General features: G+C 42.4%; 1 protein-coding gene and 1 long non-coding RNA gene across 3 annotated transcripts in view; one reads left to right on the forward strand and one right to left on the reverse strand.

The window, feature by feature from the left end:
- Positions 1–13,808: 13,808 nt before the first annotated feature.
- LOC122563553 lies at positions 13,809–15,352 on the reverse strand. 2 transcript variants are annotated; one of them, XR_006315650.1, is made up of 3 exons: positions 15,264–15,352; positions 14,957–15,072; positions 13,809–14,718 (listed from the first exon to the last, which is right to left on the reverse strand). It is a non-coding gene; the product is annotated as an uncharacterized LOC122563553 (long non-coding RNA). The 2 variants fall into 2 exon arrangements; XR_006315649.1 differs by having other exon boundaries at positions 14,808–15,072.
- Positions 15,313–18,257, forward strand: part of LOC122563551 (orexin receptor type 2-like) — a 30,409-nt gene continuing 27,464 nt past the window's right edge. The window contains exon 1 of the mRNA XM_043717421.1: positions 15,313–16,190. The gene's annotated coding sequence lies outside the window, so the exon portion shown is untranslated. The remainder of the gene's footprint in view (positions 16,191–18,257) is intronic.

Genomic DNA, 18,257 nt, shown 5'->3' on the forward strand with positions numbered 1-18,257 from the left:
CCACACTTCAGGTCAGCTCTGATGAAGAGTCATCTGGATTTGAGACGTTAGCTTGCTCTCTCTCTCTCCGTGGATGCTGCCTGACCCGCTGTGGTCTCCAGCAGTTTTTGTTTTCAGCTGCTCTCATCTCAAATTGACACAGTGGGAAAGACAAGTTGATTGGTTTGATTCATGAACTCAAACTAAAAAATTCCCCAGACAGATGAAATGCTCACAAAAACTGCACTGATTCCAACAGGTCAATTATAGAATCCAATCCAATTTCTACTCCATTTCACCATAAAATAAAACACTGCAGATGCTGAAAATCTTAAATTGGAAATAATTAAAAATTAATAAACCAGAATAGAATCAGAACCAATCCACCTGCAGAGCAACATCTCTAAGGATGAAGCTTTTAACCCTGACAGAAAGTCGTCACCAGAAATGGTGAGGAGTATTTATTTTAATCACCATGCCTTCCCAATCCCTGGGCCAGTTTGGAGGAAGGGGTGCCCATTGATCAGGTGGGGGGAGGAGGGCTTACGGGGTTTGGTCTCATCACCCTCCTATCGAGGCCAGGGGATGGGCTTGTGAAGGAGCTTCCCACCCTGGAGGCCAATTGAGCCCCTTAAATAGTTACTTAAGACCATAAGGCCATAAGATATAGGAGCAGAATCAGGCCATTCAGCCCACTGAGTCTACCCCACCATTCAATCATGGTTGACATGCTTCTCCAGCCAGCCTTCACCCATTACCAAGCAAGAACCTATTTATCGCTTTCTTGAATACACTCAATGACTTGGCCTCCACAGCTTTCTGCGACGATGAGTTCCACAGATTGATCATCCTCTGGCTCTCCTCATCTCAGTTCTGAAGGATCGCCCCTTTGCTCTGAAAGTGTGCCCGTGGGCACAGGCCTCTCCTACTGGTGGAAACATCTTCTCCACGTCCGCTGTATCCAGGCCTTTTAAGTTTCAATGAGGTTGCTCCTTCATTTTTATAAACTCCATCGAGTTAAGACTCTGAATCTTCAATCATTCCTCTTAGGGCAAGGTGTTCACCCGGATTTATTCTTGTAAAGCTCTTCTGGACCTCTCCAACACCAGCAGCCCATTGCCATTGGTCTTTAACCAGCAACAGGCAAAGCCCAGAGTGCGGTTCAACAATCGGTAACGTTTATTGATACAGTAACACCGGCTGAGACCAACCGAGGTCGGAATCTCGGCTGTTCTGCTGTTCCCGCGCGCTGCTACACATTATATACCTTTCTTTGTCAGGATGTGAGGATTTTGAGTATGAATGGGATGATAGTTCCCCATCATCGCTGGAGAAGGTGCAAATGGTGGGTTTCCTGCCATCCCAGGAGAGTCGCAGTGTACACACAATAGGGTGCTAATTGGATTGTGTGAACGGGTCCGGGTACTATCTGCTTGTCTCTCTCTGTGTGGGCTGGGGCTAGCACCCCCCTTTGTTCCCTTGGGGTGCTGGTGTGTATTAGTCTGTTTGTTCCTGTCTGGTGGATGCCTGTCCTTTGTGTCAGGATGGTTCTGTATTGAGGAATATGGGTGTGTTTCAGTCAGTCTCTTGATTTGATTAGGAGATGGGTTTCCATATTAATTAGCTCTGGAGTTTCAGTCTATGAGTCATGGTTAGTGTCTGGCCTAGTGTGGATTTGATCTGTCCTCTAGCTCCCATCTCCCGGTCACGTGGGCGGACCGGCAGCTGCTGAGTTCTTTGGGTTTAAGCTGCGGCTGCCATTTTTAAAACACAAAATGAATTCCTATAGTTTTACCGATGTAGGCATAGTCCCGTGGCAAATCCGGGGCGGCTCTGATGCCCGCTTGCAGGGGCATTACCACTACACCACACAAAAACCACAATATGACTTTTAAACCCTATATTTAGTGGGAATCTTTGTTCATTCAAAGCCATTTAATCAGTAAGGCAAATCAAACAGCATTAACCTGACAATTTTACTTTATAATGTAGCAACAAAGTAATTTAGTCGACAATGGAACCTATATTCAGTAAGTCACCTTCAAAGATTAGTTATTGATATTTTCTAACTAACTCCTTCACAGATGATATGGCACACCCCTGGAGCATGTGGGAGCTGGTTAAAAAGGTTGGGATACAGCCATTATGCCACAGAGCCCTAAAAGTTGACTATAACAATGGTTCCTCTGTAGCTTTCAACTAAGACTTCACTGTACACTTCTGGGCTGAGCTACAGAAAATGCACAACTTCTCAAAGATTAGTAAGGTGCATTGCAAAGAACGAAAAATACATAATTTAATAACAACCAAACTCAAATTCAAATTAACGTTCAGTGAAGGAACTAGAGGATTAAAGCTCAATATTTGAACATGGTTCTGATGTGAGAGAAAGTCTCAGAGTTCAGCCTTAGTCATTTCTCTGCACTGATTGAACAGAGACAAATAAGCTGGAAAATTTCATGTTTTATTTTTCTGTTTGTTGCCATGACAGAAATCTGATCTGGAAAGCAACAAAATTTCACATTTTTCCAAGATATAGCCCAGCATATAATGTACAACAATGGTGTTGATAGTCAGCATAAATTGGCACTAAATTTCCAGTTTACGCAAGTAACAGTTTAGTCTAGCTGTCACAAATAAATCTCAAGGGTTCATTTGTTATTGGGAGTAGTTTCCTAGTTATTTGGGTTATGAATGTCAAGTTCAAATCCCACAGGCAGCAGCTATGGAATTTCCTTTCAGTTAGTTCAACAGATCTGGAATAAAAAGCTAGTCTCAATGTTGGTATCCTATAATAAAACAAAAAACCAAGATGCTGGATATCTGAAACAAACAGAAACAGAAATTGCGGGAGAAGCTTAGCAGCTCTGGCAGTATGTGTGAAGAGAAAGCAGTTATCGTTTCAAATCCAGTGACTATATCAGCATTTTTCATGACCAGACAGTGATATAATGATCGCGGTACCTCTGGATTGACGTTAAAGACCCATCTGGTTCACCGATGTTCTTTAGAGAAAGTAATCTACCTGGTATGGCCTATGTGTGACTCCAAACCCACAGCAATGTGGTTGACACTGAATTGACCTTTGAACTGGCTGAGGAAACCATTCAGTCGTACCGAATTATGACAGGAAAGCAATATAAATAAAACTGGATGGACTATTCAGCGTCAATCAAAAATGCCAAATGCGCATCTTATCTCCTCCACACTGCAAAGTCCTCTTCACAAGCACCTTGGAGCTTGTGCCAAAATTGGGAGAGCTATCCCATAGTCTAGTCAAACAATAGCCTGACACAGTGACACCACACTTCAAAAACAATGCTCCAGACACAGTATTTTGATATGCAGTCAGGAGTGAGTAACCCTGGACGTACTCAACATTGCCTCCTGACTCCCTCAAGTTTCCTAGCATCAGGACAAGTGGGCAAGCTTCCCATGTGGTTGGTTGGTGGAGAGGGAGTAGGATATGGGATGGGTTCTTCCTTTCCAGACTCATTGGAAGCACCTACCACCCCACCCCCCACCCCATTATCATAGTGTAGCTCCCCTTTGTCCAGGTTGCCCCATGCCCAAAGATCTCTCAAACCCCAACTGCCACATGCCTGGCCCAGCCCCAAAACATTTACAAAGTGTAGATCTGCCCCACCTTGTCTCCTCATTGGCTAAGTGCAGTGCCATCAGTGACCATTCCTCTTGTTAAATTGTTACCCAGTGCATCTCCCCTCAACTAATAAATCAGTACAAATTCTTGAGTCAATAGTCACTTGCCAGAGGGAATTAACAGCCAAAAACCAAATGTGGGGCAATGGTCACATGTAGGCCAGGCCATATAGCACTGAGACTGGCAGATTCCCTTCACATCAAATAGAAACAGGAGTAGTCTATTCAGCCTCTCAAGCCTGTTCCACCATTCTATAAGATCATGTCTGATCTATGGCTTAACTCCATATACTTATCTTTGGCCAATATTCCTTAATACATCTGCTTAACAAAAAGAAATCTATCTCAGATTTAACAATTGGTGCATCAATTGGGTTGCTTTAGCAAAACAACGATAATTTGTACAAATGCATTAAATTCCATTGCTAAATGGTGAGATTTGAACTTACTGTTACTGGAGGAGACTCACTGAAGATTACAGCAAGCTCACTGTCTGTCCAAACACCCCCTGGATGATGACCTTGCAAATACTTATATCTGTCTTCATATTTCTGAATTAATTGAATATTTTGCATATACAATATCTTAAGCAACTACATTTATGCAATTAGTTTCTGGATGCAATGTTTTTCATTGAATGATTTTTGTTATTCCCAGCGCTATAGAATATAAATTATTCTGAAACAAAATGCCAGTACTAAAACCATAAGAGTGCACTCATCAAGAATCTGAAATAGTATATTCACACTCCCTGCTACAAGGAATTAACAGAACCACAATATATCTTTTTTAATGAGACCTCACTGGAACCTATTTTATGCTTTGCGTGGCTCAGCAGATATACACATAGTTTGATGTCGCATTAAAAATTCTGCTGAGAATGTTGGGTTCCAAATATATTCCCTGAGAGGATCTTGTATCACTTGGACTTAATGGTCTGTTACTGTACTGTGGGATTCTGTTGGCTGGATTAGACCCTATGACTAGGAGAAAGTGAGGACTGCAAATGCTGGGGATCAGAGACAAAGAGTGTGGCACTGGAAAAGCACAGCAGGTCAGGCAGCATTGAAGGAGCAGGAGAGTCAACATTTCGGGCATAAGGAATGTGGGCTTATGCCAGAACATGCCAGAAGGGGGGCGGCACGGTAGCTCAGTGGTTAGCACTGCTGCCTCATAGCACCAGGGATCCCAGCCTTGGGCAACTGTCTGTGTGGAGTTTGCACATTCTCCCCGTGTCTGCGTGGGTTTCCTCCCACAGTCCAAAGATGTGCAGGTCAGGTGTATTGGCCATGCTAAATTGCTTGTAGTGTTAGATGCATCAGTCAGAGGAAAACGGGTCCGGGTGAGTTACTCTTTGGAGGGTCAGTGTGGATTGGTTGGGCTGAAGGGCCTATTTCCACACTGTAGAGAATCTTAAAAAAAACATTCCTGATGAAGGGCTTATGCCCAAAATGTTGACTCTCCTGCTCCTTGGATGCTTCCTGACCTGCTGTGCTTTTCCAGCGCTACAGTTTTTGACTTAGACCCTATGACCCCGAGCTAAAAGCTTGACCACCCATTCCCACAGTCACCCAGCTGTTAATAGGCTGGGCAGGATTGTCAGTGCTGAGGGACAAAGTGGGCATGAACAGGAGAAATGGCCACTGCATTCAGCCAATTAGAAGGCAAGGTGTGGTGGCTCATCACTTTGTAACTACTTGGAGGTCAACAGAGCACATGAAATGAGCTGCACTCATTTTAGGTCTCAAACCGTATGGAAACACCTTTTGTTTCAGTGAAAATGGTGAGACAATTTTATGGGAGGGAAGACGGAAAGCAGAAACTATTCTCTGTTCATACTATTGAACAAAAATCAACAGAAGAAAAGGTGTTTATTAAAATATCTAAAAGTGGAAATGTAAACAATACAGTATGAGTATGGAGACTCCCACAGACAATTTTATTATAGTTCTTTATTCTGTGTCAATATATTACAACAAAAAAATTAATGGAAAGCTGAGGTTAGGAATTGGCTAAAAATGGGAACAAATAACCACAAATGGTTAGGGTTAGGGATAGAATAATGATTAGATTTAGGGTTAATGCTCACTTAAAGTGAGTAATGGTGCAGTGGTTTGCATGGCAGCCTTACAGTGCCAGGGACCTGGGTTCAATTCCAACCTTAGTTGACTGTCTGTGTGGAGTATACACATTCTCCCTGTGTCTGTGTGGACATCTATTAGGTGCTCTGGTTTTCTCCTACAGTCCAAAGATGTGCAGGATAGGCCATGGGAAATGCAGGCTTACAGGGATATTGTGGGGAGGGGAGGAGGAGATGCTGAGTCTAATTTTGGGTGGATTGCTCTTCGGAGGATCTGTGTGGACTTGATGGGCCGAATGGTCACTTTCCACACTGTAGGAATTCCGTGATGATAAAGGCTTCATCCCATCACCGCTGGTATTTGGCTGGCAGCGGGTAAGGTTTATACCAAGTGGCCAGCGTGGCAAAGTCTCCTGCTGAGGTAGCTGGTGAACAGGGAGTAGGGTGTGGGACAAGGTCCCTTCTTAGCTGGGTTCATTAAAGATCCACCCCCATCCCAACAGGGTGTAACCCCCTCCATCCCAATAGTCTCTTCAAACCCGCCTCACAGGCTTCAAGACAAAATGCAGAGGGATTTAAGGAAAATATACTGACTCATTTCTGCCTGTAGGTGGTCTTTCTTGAGGTGGGTCATCAGAGCTATAAATGAATGTCTAATTGTGAGCTGATAAAGGCTATTGTTGGAATCCTGCTGATGGCCAATGGGTGCCTGACAACCAAGATCTGAAGCAGTCTGATGGCAGCTTGCCAGTGGCTGGCTTTGGATGGTGGCAAGACCACCTACAAATCTACCCTCCCAACCTGCCAAAGTCTCCTCGCAACTGTGCCACAGCTGCTGCCACCAACCTCCTACAGAGTGGTTACTGTCATCACACTCAATGTTACTTCATTTAATATCGCTTCAGATGGCACCTCAAGTCGACATCAGATTTTCCCCTCCATCATTTTAACTTCTGTCTGACAGTCAAGGTAGGATTGGTACCTAATCATGGCTTAAGGACAAATGAGCGTGGTCAAAAAGAATTGGATCATAAACTTGAGGCTGGAATCCATCTACAATCTTTACTACACACGTGACGATTTCATAAACAAACATTTGAGTACAGTTTCCTTGAAGGTTTCATAATTTAGAGTCATAGAGATGTACAGCACAGAAACAGACCCTTTGGTCCAACTCATCCATGCCAACCAGCCATCCTAACCTAATCTCATCCCATTTGTCAGCATTTGACCCATATCCCTCTAAAACCTTCCTATTCATATACCCATCCAGGTGCCTTTTAAATGCTGTAATTGTACCAGCCTCCACCACTTCCTCTGGCAGCTCATTCTATACACGCATTACCTTCTGCATGAAAAAGTTGCCCTTCGGTCCCCTTTAAATCATTCCCCTCTCACCTTAAACCTATGCCCTCTAGCTTTGGACTCCCCTACCCTGGGGAAAAGATATTGTCTATTCATCCTATCTATGCCTCTCATGATTTTATAAACCCCTACAAGGTCACCTCTCAGTCTCCAACACTCCAGAGAAAATAACCCCACCCTATTCAATCTCTCCCTATAGCTCAAACCCTCCAACCCTGACAACATCCTTGTAAATCTTTTCTGAACCCTTTCGAGTTTCACAACATCTTTCCTATAGCAAGGAGATGAGAAATGAACATTATTAAATTGAATAAACATTATTATTCCAAAACTGGCCTAACCAATGTCCTGTACCACCACAACATGACCTCCCAACTCCTATACTCGATGCACTGACCAATAAAGGAAAGCATACTAAACACCTTCTTCACTATCTTGTTTACCTGTGACTCCACTTTCAAGGAACTATGAACCTGCACCCCAAGATCTCTTTGTTCAGCAACACTTCCCCAAGACCCTACCATTAAGTATACAAGGCCTGCTCTGATTTGCCTCTCCAAAATGTAACACCTCACATTTCTCTAAATTAAACTCCATCTGCCACTCCTCAGCCCATTGGCCCATCTGTTCAAGGTCTCATTGTACACTAAGGTTACCCTCTTCGCTGTCCATTTCACCATTAATTTTGGTGTCATCTGCAAAATTACTAATCATGCCTCCTTTATACGCATCCAAATCATTTATAATGTTATGTCACAGCAATGAACCCTTCTGTTAATTAAAACAAACATCCAGAAAAGCTCACCTTGCCTCATAGTCTGTTAAAATATGAGTGACAGAGAACTCTCAAATTTGACTATTTAAATAAAATATTAATTTATTCCTTAACTCTAAAAGCGAACCTTAAACAACAACTATTTACAACTCTTAAGTCCCTTTCTCTTAATTGCTTATTATCTGCTTCCAACCCTGTCACAATATGCTGTTCCAGTAAAAAACAATTATTAAAATTACACCAGCTTAATTTCAAACCACACAGCAGCTGTCATCATCAGTATCTGCCTTCTTTTGGCTGAAAATCTCACTGGACTGACTTCTTTTTCTTTACTGTGAAGATGTTTGATATGAAAAAAGGGTATCTTTGGGGATAGAGTGTTTTGCTGGCAGTTACTCTGTCTAACTCTCAAAATACCCACTCCTTTATACCCCAAACATTGGATTGTCTCATTGGTTCAAGGTTGGCAAAAACAATAAATTCAAACTTGATTGGGTTTTAGTATCCTGGGGCATAATTTAAACTGATTGGATAGATTCGAATTGTTGTCAAAACAGCAATCAACTCAGGTATCTATTTCACAGCCAAATGTTACATGTTTTCAATTTTCTAGTACATTCTGAGACTGCTAGCTTATCATATGACAGGTGTTTGTAAGCTCTCAGTGCAAAACAGCATTCCTTCTCTTTTAAAGGTACAGCACACACCTTCAACCTCCTAACAATATAAATGACAAAAAACACCAATCCCTGCAACACACCACTGGTCACAGGCCTCCAGACTGAAAAGCAACCCTCCACCATCACACTCTGTCTCCTACCTTTGAGCCAGTTCTGTATCCAAATGGTTAGTTCTCCTTGGATTCCATGTGATCTAACATTGTTAACCTGTCTACCATGCGGAACCTTGTCGAACATCTTACTGAAGTCCTTGTTGCCCTCATCAATCCTCTTCGTCACTTCTTCAAAAAAACTCAGTCAAGTTAGTGAGACACGATTTCCCATACAGAAAGCCATGTTGGATATTCCTGATCGTCATAGAGTCATAGAGAAGTACAGTACAGAAACAGACCATTCGGTCCAATTCGTCCATGCTGACCAGATATCCCAACCTAATGTAGTCCCACTTGCCAGCACTTGACCCAAAACCCTCTAAATCCTTCCTATTCATATACCCATCCAAATGCCTTTTAAATGCTGCAACTGTACCAGCTTCCACCACTTCCTCTGGAAGCTCATTCCATACACATACCACCCTCTGCATGAAAACGTTGCCCCTTAAGTCTCTTTCATATCTTTCCCCTCTCACGCTCTAGTTCTGGACTCTCCCACCCCACGGAAAATACTTTGTCTATTTACTCTATCCATGGCCTTCATGATTTTATAAACCTCAATAAGATCACCTCTCAGCCTCCGACACTCCAGGGAAAACAGCCCCACCCTATTCAGCCTCTCCCTGTAGCTCAACTCCTCCAATCCTGGCAGCATTCTTGCAATTTTGTTCTGAACCCTTTCAAGTTTCACAATATCTTTCCGATAGGAAGGAAACCAAAATCGTACACAATATTCCAAAAGCGGCCTAACCAATGTACAGTCACAACATGACTTCCCAGCTCATGTACTCAATGCTCTGACCAATAAAGGAAAGCATTACAAACGCCTTCTTCACTATCCTATCTACCTGTGACTCTACTTTCAAGGAGCTATGAACCTGCATTCCAAGGTCTCTTTGTTCAGCAACCCTCCCTCTGCCTTTCTAAATATATGTAACTCCTGTCCCTCAGGATGCCCTCCAACAACTTGCCCACCACTGATGTCAGACTTGCCTGACCTTTCCCTACCACCTTTCTTAAATAGTAGCACCACGTTAGCCAATCTCCAGTCTTCCGGCACCTCACCGGTGCCAATCAGTGATACAAATATCTCAGCAAGAGGCCCAACAATCATTTCCCTAGCTCCCCACAAAGGTCTAGGATACACCTGATCAGGTCCTGGAGATTTATCCACCTTTATGCATTTTAAGACACCCAGCACCTCCATATCTGTAATATGGCACTTTTCAAGATATTGCTACTTATTTCCCTACGCTGTCTAGCTTCCATATCCTTCTCCACGGAAAACACTGATGCAAAACACTCATTTAGTATCTCCCCATTTCCTGTGTTTCCACACTTAGGTGGCCTTGCTGATCTTTTAGGGGCACTATTCTCTCTCTAGTTACTCTTTTATCCTTAATGTATTTGTTGAAACCCTTTGGATTCTCCTTAACCCTATTTGTCAGGCTAACTTATGTCTCCTTTTTGCTGTCCTGATTTCCCTCTTAAGTATACTCGTACTTTCTTTATACTCCTCTAGAGATTCCCTTCTGTCTAAACCTGACATATGCTTCCTTTTTTTTGCCCAAACCCACAATTTCTTTAGTCATCCAGCATTCCCTGCACCTACCAGCCTTGCCTTTCACTCTAACTGGAAAATACTGTCTCTGGATTCTTGTCATCTCATTTGTAAAGGCTTCCCATTTTCTAGCCAACCCTTTACCTGGAAATATCTACCCCCAGTCAACTTTCAAAAGTTCTTGCCTAATACCATCAAAATTAGCCTTCCTCCAATTTAGAACTCTGACCTTTAGATCTGGTCTATCTGTTACTATAGCCATTTTAAAACTCATTGAATTGTGATAATTTGCCTCAAAGTGCTCTCCCATTGACATCTCAATCACTTACCCTGCCATATTTTCCAAGAGTAGGTCAAGTTTTGCTCCTTCTCTAGTAACTTGGAGATAGTGAGAATTGCAGATGCTGGAGTATCAGAGTAGATGAAGTGTGGAGTTGGAAATAGCACAGCAGATCAAACAGCATCGGAGGAGAGGGAAAGTTAACTTTTCAGGTTTTCAGCAGCATCAGGACAGGTGATGTTCTGATGAAAGCTTCCGACCTGAAACATTGACTCCCCTTTTTCCTCTGATGCTGCTTGACCTGTGGTACTTTTTCCAGCTCCACACCTTATCTACTCATTCTCTTGTTGGTGAATAAGAAAATGTTCTTGTATACACTTCTCACTCTTCCTCCTGTTCCATTATTAGATACAACCATGTTCTGCAATCAGGGAAGCAATTTGTTATATTACAACTCAAAGAAATATGTGCGAAAACAGACATATGTCAAAGTGCACCCCATCCCATGTGCCAGTAAATGAACATGCATGAGCTGATGTCATTACAGTTTATTGTGTTAATGTTATGAGTCACAATTCAGGCTTCTTTCCAAACCTTTGTATTTTTGATCATGGCAAGTTGCAGGAGGTGCCCTGTTATTCAAACCACATGAGGCATGCAGTGAACAGGAGTTAAGTGGCTGGGAACAACAATTACCCACTTCCTGAGATTCTTTACATTAAACATCAGGCCAATTTTTCATCATGCTTATTTGTGACTCCAGAGCAAGTAGAATCCGTTTTCTTGTACAACCACAATTAATATGAAGCTGATGTTTATTACAAGGACTACATATTGAAACAGAAGAAAGAACAGTAAGAAGCTAGTCACCCTTGACTCAATTAATCACATTCTTGCCTCTGAGCCTCTGGGTTCAAGTCCCACTCCGATATGAAGCTCATATCCCAATGCAGGATTGAGGGAGCACTGCACTGTCACCTGCGTATCCATCTGCTCCAGGGAATGCAAAGGATTGCATAAACTATTTCACAAAAGAACTGGAGAGTTATCCTTGGTGTCCTGATCAATCCTGTTAAAAGCAGATGATCTGGATATTATGATATAGCTAGGAGCAAATTACTGCAGACAATAGAATCCTAACTGAAAACAAAAAGACCCTGGAGATCACAACGCATCCAACTCTGGCTGTCTAGCATGTTTTGTTTCATTACCATGTTGCTGTTTGTGGAAGCATAATGTGTATGAATCGAAAGCAATGTTCCCACATTACAACAGCGAACGTTCCTTAAAAACTGTTTTATTGGCTGCAAAGCACTTTGAGATGTCCATGAAAAGTGCTATATAAATGTAAGTCGTTCTTTCAAAGAGAAAATTCCAGAGTGTGTTTCTTACACAATGCTTTAAATGTCAAGCTTCATGTAGGATTGTCTGTCAAAGTAATTGCATTCCGTCTTCTTCACTTCTGTCCTTGACACCGTTCAACTAAAGAGATGCTGCAAAGTATAAGGATTCTGAGCGCAGTATGATCAATCCAGCCAGACAAAAGAACATCTTTCGCACACCTTTCTCAGAAAGGCTGTTATGAATTTAACAAAGGAAGGGATTACACTATGAATGGTAATATCCTGGAAAGTATTTGAAAATCAAAGGGACTTTATTGTGCACGGTGGCACAGTGGTTAGCACTGCTGCCTCACAGTGCCAGAGACCCAGATTCAATTCCCGCCTCAGGCAACTGTCTGTGTGGAATTTGCACATTCTCCCTGTGTCTGCGTGGGTTTCCTCCCACAGTCCAAAGATGTGCAGGCTAGGTGAATTGGCCATGCTAAATTACCCATAGTGTTAGGTGAAGGGGCAAATGTAGGGAAATGGGTCTGGGTGGGTTGCTCTTCAGAGGGTTGGTGTGGACTTGTTGGGCCGAAGGGCCTGTTTCCACACTGCAAGTAATCTAATCCCAAAAGGTAGCAGGACAAGGAAACATGTGCTTAAGATGGGATATGCGCCTTAATTATTGAGACATGGAATATGAGAGCGGGAAAGTTATGGTAGAACTGTATAAAAACTGATAGGCTATAACTGGAATATTGCATACATTTCTAGTCAGCACATTATAGGATGCTGTCTGGGCTGGAGGGTATAAGCTATAAGGAAGGTTTGGACAAGCTGAGCTTGTTTTCTTTGGAGCAGTGAAGGCTGACAGGGATGTTGAGAATTGGGGCCTCCTTAAACCTGTATTAACTCAGCAGTCCACATGTGATAAATCCTGTGGCACATGAGACATCATTTAACTGTGTCACATTACTAACCAGCCTTGTGCAAATGTTAAAAAAAGGTCTTTGTCAAAACAGAGGGTGGGTCTTCAGAATTAGCAAGGTCTTGACTCACAATTTATTAGGGATCACCCTACTTCATTCTCAATGCAGTGTTACAAAAGTAACAAAAAATGCTCTTAGAAGGAATGAAAACTAACCAAGATGAAGGTGGATGATGAGATGGAAATGTGTTGCTGGAAAAGCGCAGCAGGTCAGGCAGCATCTAGGGAACAGGAGAATCGACGTGTCGGGCATTAGCCCTTCTTCAGGAATATTAACCGCCACCTGAACTCCCCCACCCCTCTCACCCACTCCAACTCGCTACCACAAGATGAAGGTGGGCAAGGGACAACAGTCACCTGATGTCATGAGTGGCTGTTCCATGGCCACTGGTCAAGAGGTGTTAGACCAAGTGATTGACATTGATAACCAGCCCTCAAAATAAGATATATGTATCCACAGGGGCAGAAGAAGAGCCATACCATCTCACCGAGAGAAGATTAGGAGTTCATCCACATCAGCCCAAGGTAAAAACAAAGAGTGTTGGTATCAAGAACACCAACGTTTCCCAGAAACCACCGCAACAAGACATAAGACCACAGGGACATGGTAGTGCACTGCCTCTACTCCTCCATTCTACAGAAATACTGTAGCAACAACATTCCGTTTTAAGTTCAGATGACTGATTTTGCTAAATATCGGTATAGAAAGAGATATTGCGGAAACATTATGGGATACAAGTTGAAACTCCATCCTCCCTATTGGCACTGGTGTCCAAATATAAGTTGCAGCTTAGATTGGCCAATGTAGCAATAAAACAATAAACAAAGAAGTGCATCAGGTTTTTTGATTAGGCAAAATAAAATGAAATTCTGACAGCTTATGAGGACCCAGTTGCTTGTGACAATGAATGAGACCTGACACTAATTTTGAGATTATTCTAGTTATTTATTAAAGCCCTTACTTGTAAATGATTGCACAATGCCATATAATTTTGCAATACAGCAATCTGATCTTAACCATGTGCACCATATGGAAATATCATGCATCCTCTCGTTGCAATAAAGGAAGATGAGGATGTGAAGGCATGCAACATAAAATATGCATCTCCACCTTAGACAGATATCCTGCACTTGCCCTCTCCACATTACCCCTGCAGACAGACCCAGACTAATTAACTGTAAACAGAGGAAACTTGCCACTGGAGAGAGGCTTCAGATAGCCTCAGGTAAGAATGATCAAAGCTGTACCGAGAATCACCCCCTCTCTGCCCAACACAACTTAATCATTTTGCAAAATTGTTTCCCATTGAACCCGGGCAAGCTATTTCCTCCAGAAAAGTCAACTTCACCGTTTTTGAATCAAATAACAAGCATTTGGAATAACTGCAGTGATGTCCAATTCAGCTGATGTGTCGTTACAATTGTTTGAAAGAAACACAAGACTAGAATTATTGCATTTTTTAAAAAAAGTTAAACAAAATAAGCATTAATAAATATTTATTGGTACATATATAAATTAATATATTGAACATATAAACAGACAATACATATTCACTTGCATTGCCACAGCTTCCAGGGCTATGGGCCAAGAACTGGAAAATGGGATTATTGGGGTTAGATTTTTGTTGACCAGTATGAACATAATGGGTGGAACGGCCTCTTTCTGCACTGTAAACATCTATGAGTCTATTAGCATTCTTCAAATATGCTGCCCTTTTCACATTTGAAGCCAACTACTTTCAGTTGTTGACAGTAGCCAGTGTCAGTCAGCTCCTGCTAATATTGCTGCTTCGGTTGGAAGTCATTCAATACCAAGTAAGTTTCCCTTAAATCCTGCACCATGAAAGGAAAGTCAAGTGCAAAGAGTGGAAACCTGAAACAAAATAAGAAAATATTGGAAACGAGCAGTCAGCACCTGAAAACAGACCTTAGTATTTAATGTGTCTAACATTTCTGCTGAACCTTTCTTCAGTTCTGAAAAAGATCGTGTCTAAAACATGAAACTGTCTTCCATTTTTCAAATTCCGATGGACCTGCTATGAATTTTGTGTATTGCCCTCTTTAACCAATCAGTCTCGGTAGTGCATTGTCATTGTAGGTCCATTGCTCACACATTTTTGAAGCTTAACACCTATCCTGCTGCAGACCAGAAAGCATTGTTGGCAAAAGGCTCCTTTATCAACAAACACTGCAACATGCTGGAGAATCTCTGCAGGTCTGGCATCATCTGTGGAGAGAAAGAAACAGCTAATGTTTTGAGTCCAGTATGATTTCTCTAGAATGAGGGTTTTCAGGACTGATTTGAAAAATATATTTTGAAAAATATTCTAACCCCCAAATATCAATATAAAATTGTATAAGTGCCATCATGCAAGTGTTTCCAGTACACCATTCAATCCAGATTTGAACCCTACGCACCTCCTCCATTTTATTTGAACATATTCAAGGCTCAGACAGTTTTGTGACTGACAAGGGAGTCACAGTTTATAGGGTACAGTTGATTAAGGTGTGTCAAGGTCTTTTCATCCAATCAGGGTGCTTTAAGGCTTCAATGGGATCAGTCATTATGCTCTTGAATGGTCCAGCAAGCTCAGTTGACCTAATTGCCTATTCCTGCTTCTACTTGTTATCATCTTGTTACTAGATTCAGCAACAGGCACAATGATAAACAAGAGACACACACAGTGCAGCACGTTCATGATTTGGTGAAAGAGAGGAGGTAGATATACAGAGAGAAAATTACAGACAGATAAGGAATCAGAGAGAGAATCACAGCTACGTAGAGGCAGAAGGCAGTAGGCACAGAGTTCTTGTCTCTTATTGTCAAGTTTCGAGGTCCAGGTAAACGAACTAACTGAAAGCTAGCTGACAAAGGGGTTACACGTGTCAATCGGTGTTCACTAGCCTAGAATAATCGAGCAGTAACGGTAAGCCCGATTTCTCCAGCAAGTGTTCACGTCCACGGTTTATTTATTGCTACAATTCCACCTTCAGCAAAAATGCCATTGAACAGAGAGGAATGATGAATCATTGCTGGCAGCAGTATCTGAGTCCACCAGGAAGAGGTGGCTGAGACACTGAATCTCTCCATCTGCATCTGTTACCATCTTCACACCCTCTCAGCACATTGAAGGATTAACCGGAGCCCAACTAGGACAAGGGCTCATTCTCAAACTGAAACATCTGAAGAGAACTCCCAGGCAAATATTGGGGACTGGTGGTGAACATTCAGGGGAGCTTTTGAACAGCATCGACCACCTTCACAACACTTGGGAGAGTCTTTCCTGTTTGCTGTTCTGTCATATTCCAGACTCCGTGTAAGAAAGTGGAGGAACACAGTAACAGGTAACACAATTCATTTCTTCATCTGGAGGGGACTAGGCTCGCTCTAACAGGGACACAATCCGCGGGGCATGCATTCCAGCTTTGTATCTTGTTTATTCACCATTAAACCTCGTCATTCTCGAAGGGAAAGGTATCTTTTTTAATAAAACAATTTAAACCTTTATCCTCGTCACGTGAAACAACCACAACCTATTCACTCGCATTTGTTTGTGCTAACAATTGGTTGTTGTGACAAGGTTGCAATGTACTTCATTGCCAATGTTGAACTAATCAGTTCGCCGGGGTGTGTTGTAGAAAGCAGGACAAACAGCAGTGAATCTCCAGAAGCCTCTGTGACTGTCGGTGTCGTTGGAAATGCCTTGAGTTTGATAAAATTCGATAGAAACTTACCACAAGTTCAAATCATCAACTGTACAGAAACAAAACTGGTCACTACCCACTAAATTTAACTTTTTTAAAATCACAAACTCCTCGATTAAGAATGGAGATTTTTAAATGAATATTGAATTTCTTCACTAAAAATAATTCAGGGGAAGTTTTATGGAATTTGCAAGAATGCCAAAAAAACTGCACCATTCTAAACTGACAGCAATAGAAACGGATTGACTGTGCACCCACACATACACAAGTATTGCCCGTTTTGAGTCAGAGCTGGCATTAATCTCCCTGACTCGGGGGCTGAGGTTGGATTTCATCCACTGTCAAAGATTCGTAAGCAAACTGCTCAGCACTAGGTAAGGAAGGTGAATAAAATTTGCAGTGCCCCATTATTTTGGGAAATGGTTTGAAATATTTCACCCTGAAAGGATGGTCTCTTACTGACTGCTGGAAAGCTGGGATCCTTGGCTAATGTTAGCCCCAAGCTTGGAAGAATCAAATCCACTGCAGCCTATCAAAATGTAGAAGGGAATGTAGCAGTATGATAGTAACGAAACATATAACATGTGGAATGGCAGCAAATAACTGTATGTGGTGCCCGATGAAGAGATGTTATCCAGGGTGCACTTGATGGTGCTTTGAAGAGAGACAAAATGTTTTTAAAGATTAAGTTGCATCGAAATGTATCAGATAAAAGACATTATTGTGGTTCTGTTCACCGAGCTGGGAATTTGTGTTGCAGACGTTTCATCCCCTGTCTAGGTGACATCCTCAGTGCTTGGGACCCTCCTGTGAAGCGCTTCTGTGATGTTTCCTCTGGCATTTACAGTGGTTTGTCTCTGCCGCTTCCGGTTGTCAGTTCCAGCTGTCCACTGCAGTGGTCGGTATATTGGGTCCAGGTCGATGTGCTTATTGATTTGAATCTGTGGATGAGTGGCATGCCTCTAGGAATTCCCTGGCTGTTCTCTGTTTGGCTTGTCCTATAATAGTAGTGTTGTCCCAGTCAAATTCATGTTGCTTGTCATCTGCGTGTGTGGCTACTAAGGATAGCTGGTCATGTTGCTTCGGGGCTAGTTGGTGTTCATGGATGCAGATCGTTAGCTGTCTTCCTGTTTGTCCTATGTAGTGTTTTGTGCAGTCCTTGCTTGGGATTTTGTACATTACATTAGTTTTGCTCATGCTGGGTAGCGGGTCCTTCGATCTGGTGAGTTGTTGTCTGAGAGTGGCTGTTGGTTTGTTATGAGTCCTAGTGGTCGCAGTAGTCTGGCTGTCAGTTCGGAAATGCTCTTGATGTATGGTAGTGTGGCTAGTCCTTTGGGTTGCAGCATGTCCTTGTTCCGTTGTCTTTCCCTTAGGCATCTGTTGATGGAATTGCACGGGGTATCCGTTTTTGGCGAATACATTGTATAGGTGTTGTTCTTCCTTTTTTGCAGTTCTGGTGTGCTGCAGTGTGTTGTGGCCCTTTTGAACAGTGTCTTGATGCAACTTCTTTTGTGTGTGTCTGGGTGGTTGCTTTCGTAGTTCAGGACTTGGTCTGTGTGTGTGGCTTTCCTGTATACCTTTGTGGTAAATTCTCCGTTCGGTGTTCTCTGTACCATCACGTCTAGGAATGGTCTAGAAAACCCAAACTCTGGGTCAGATATGTGGATGACACCTTTGTAATCATTAAAAACACAGAAATAGAGAACA

The sequence above is a fragment of the Chiloscyllium plagiosum genome, chromosome 27 (assembly GCF_004010195.1).
Source record: "Chiloscyllium plagiosum isolate BGI_BamShark_2017 chromosome 27, ASM401019v2, whole genome shotgun sequence".
NCBI classification, from domain to species: Eukaryota; Metazoa; Chordata; class Chondrichthyes; order Orectolobiformes; family Hemiscylliidae; genus Chiloscyllium; species Chiloscyllium plagiosum.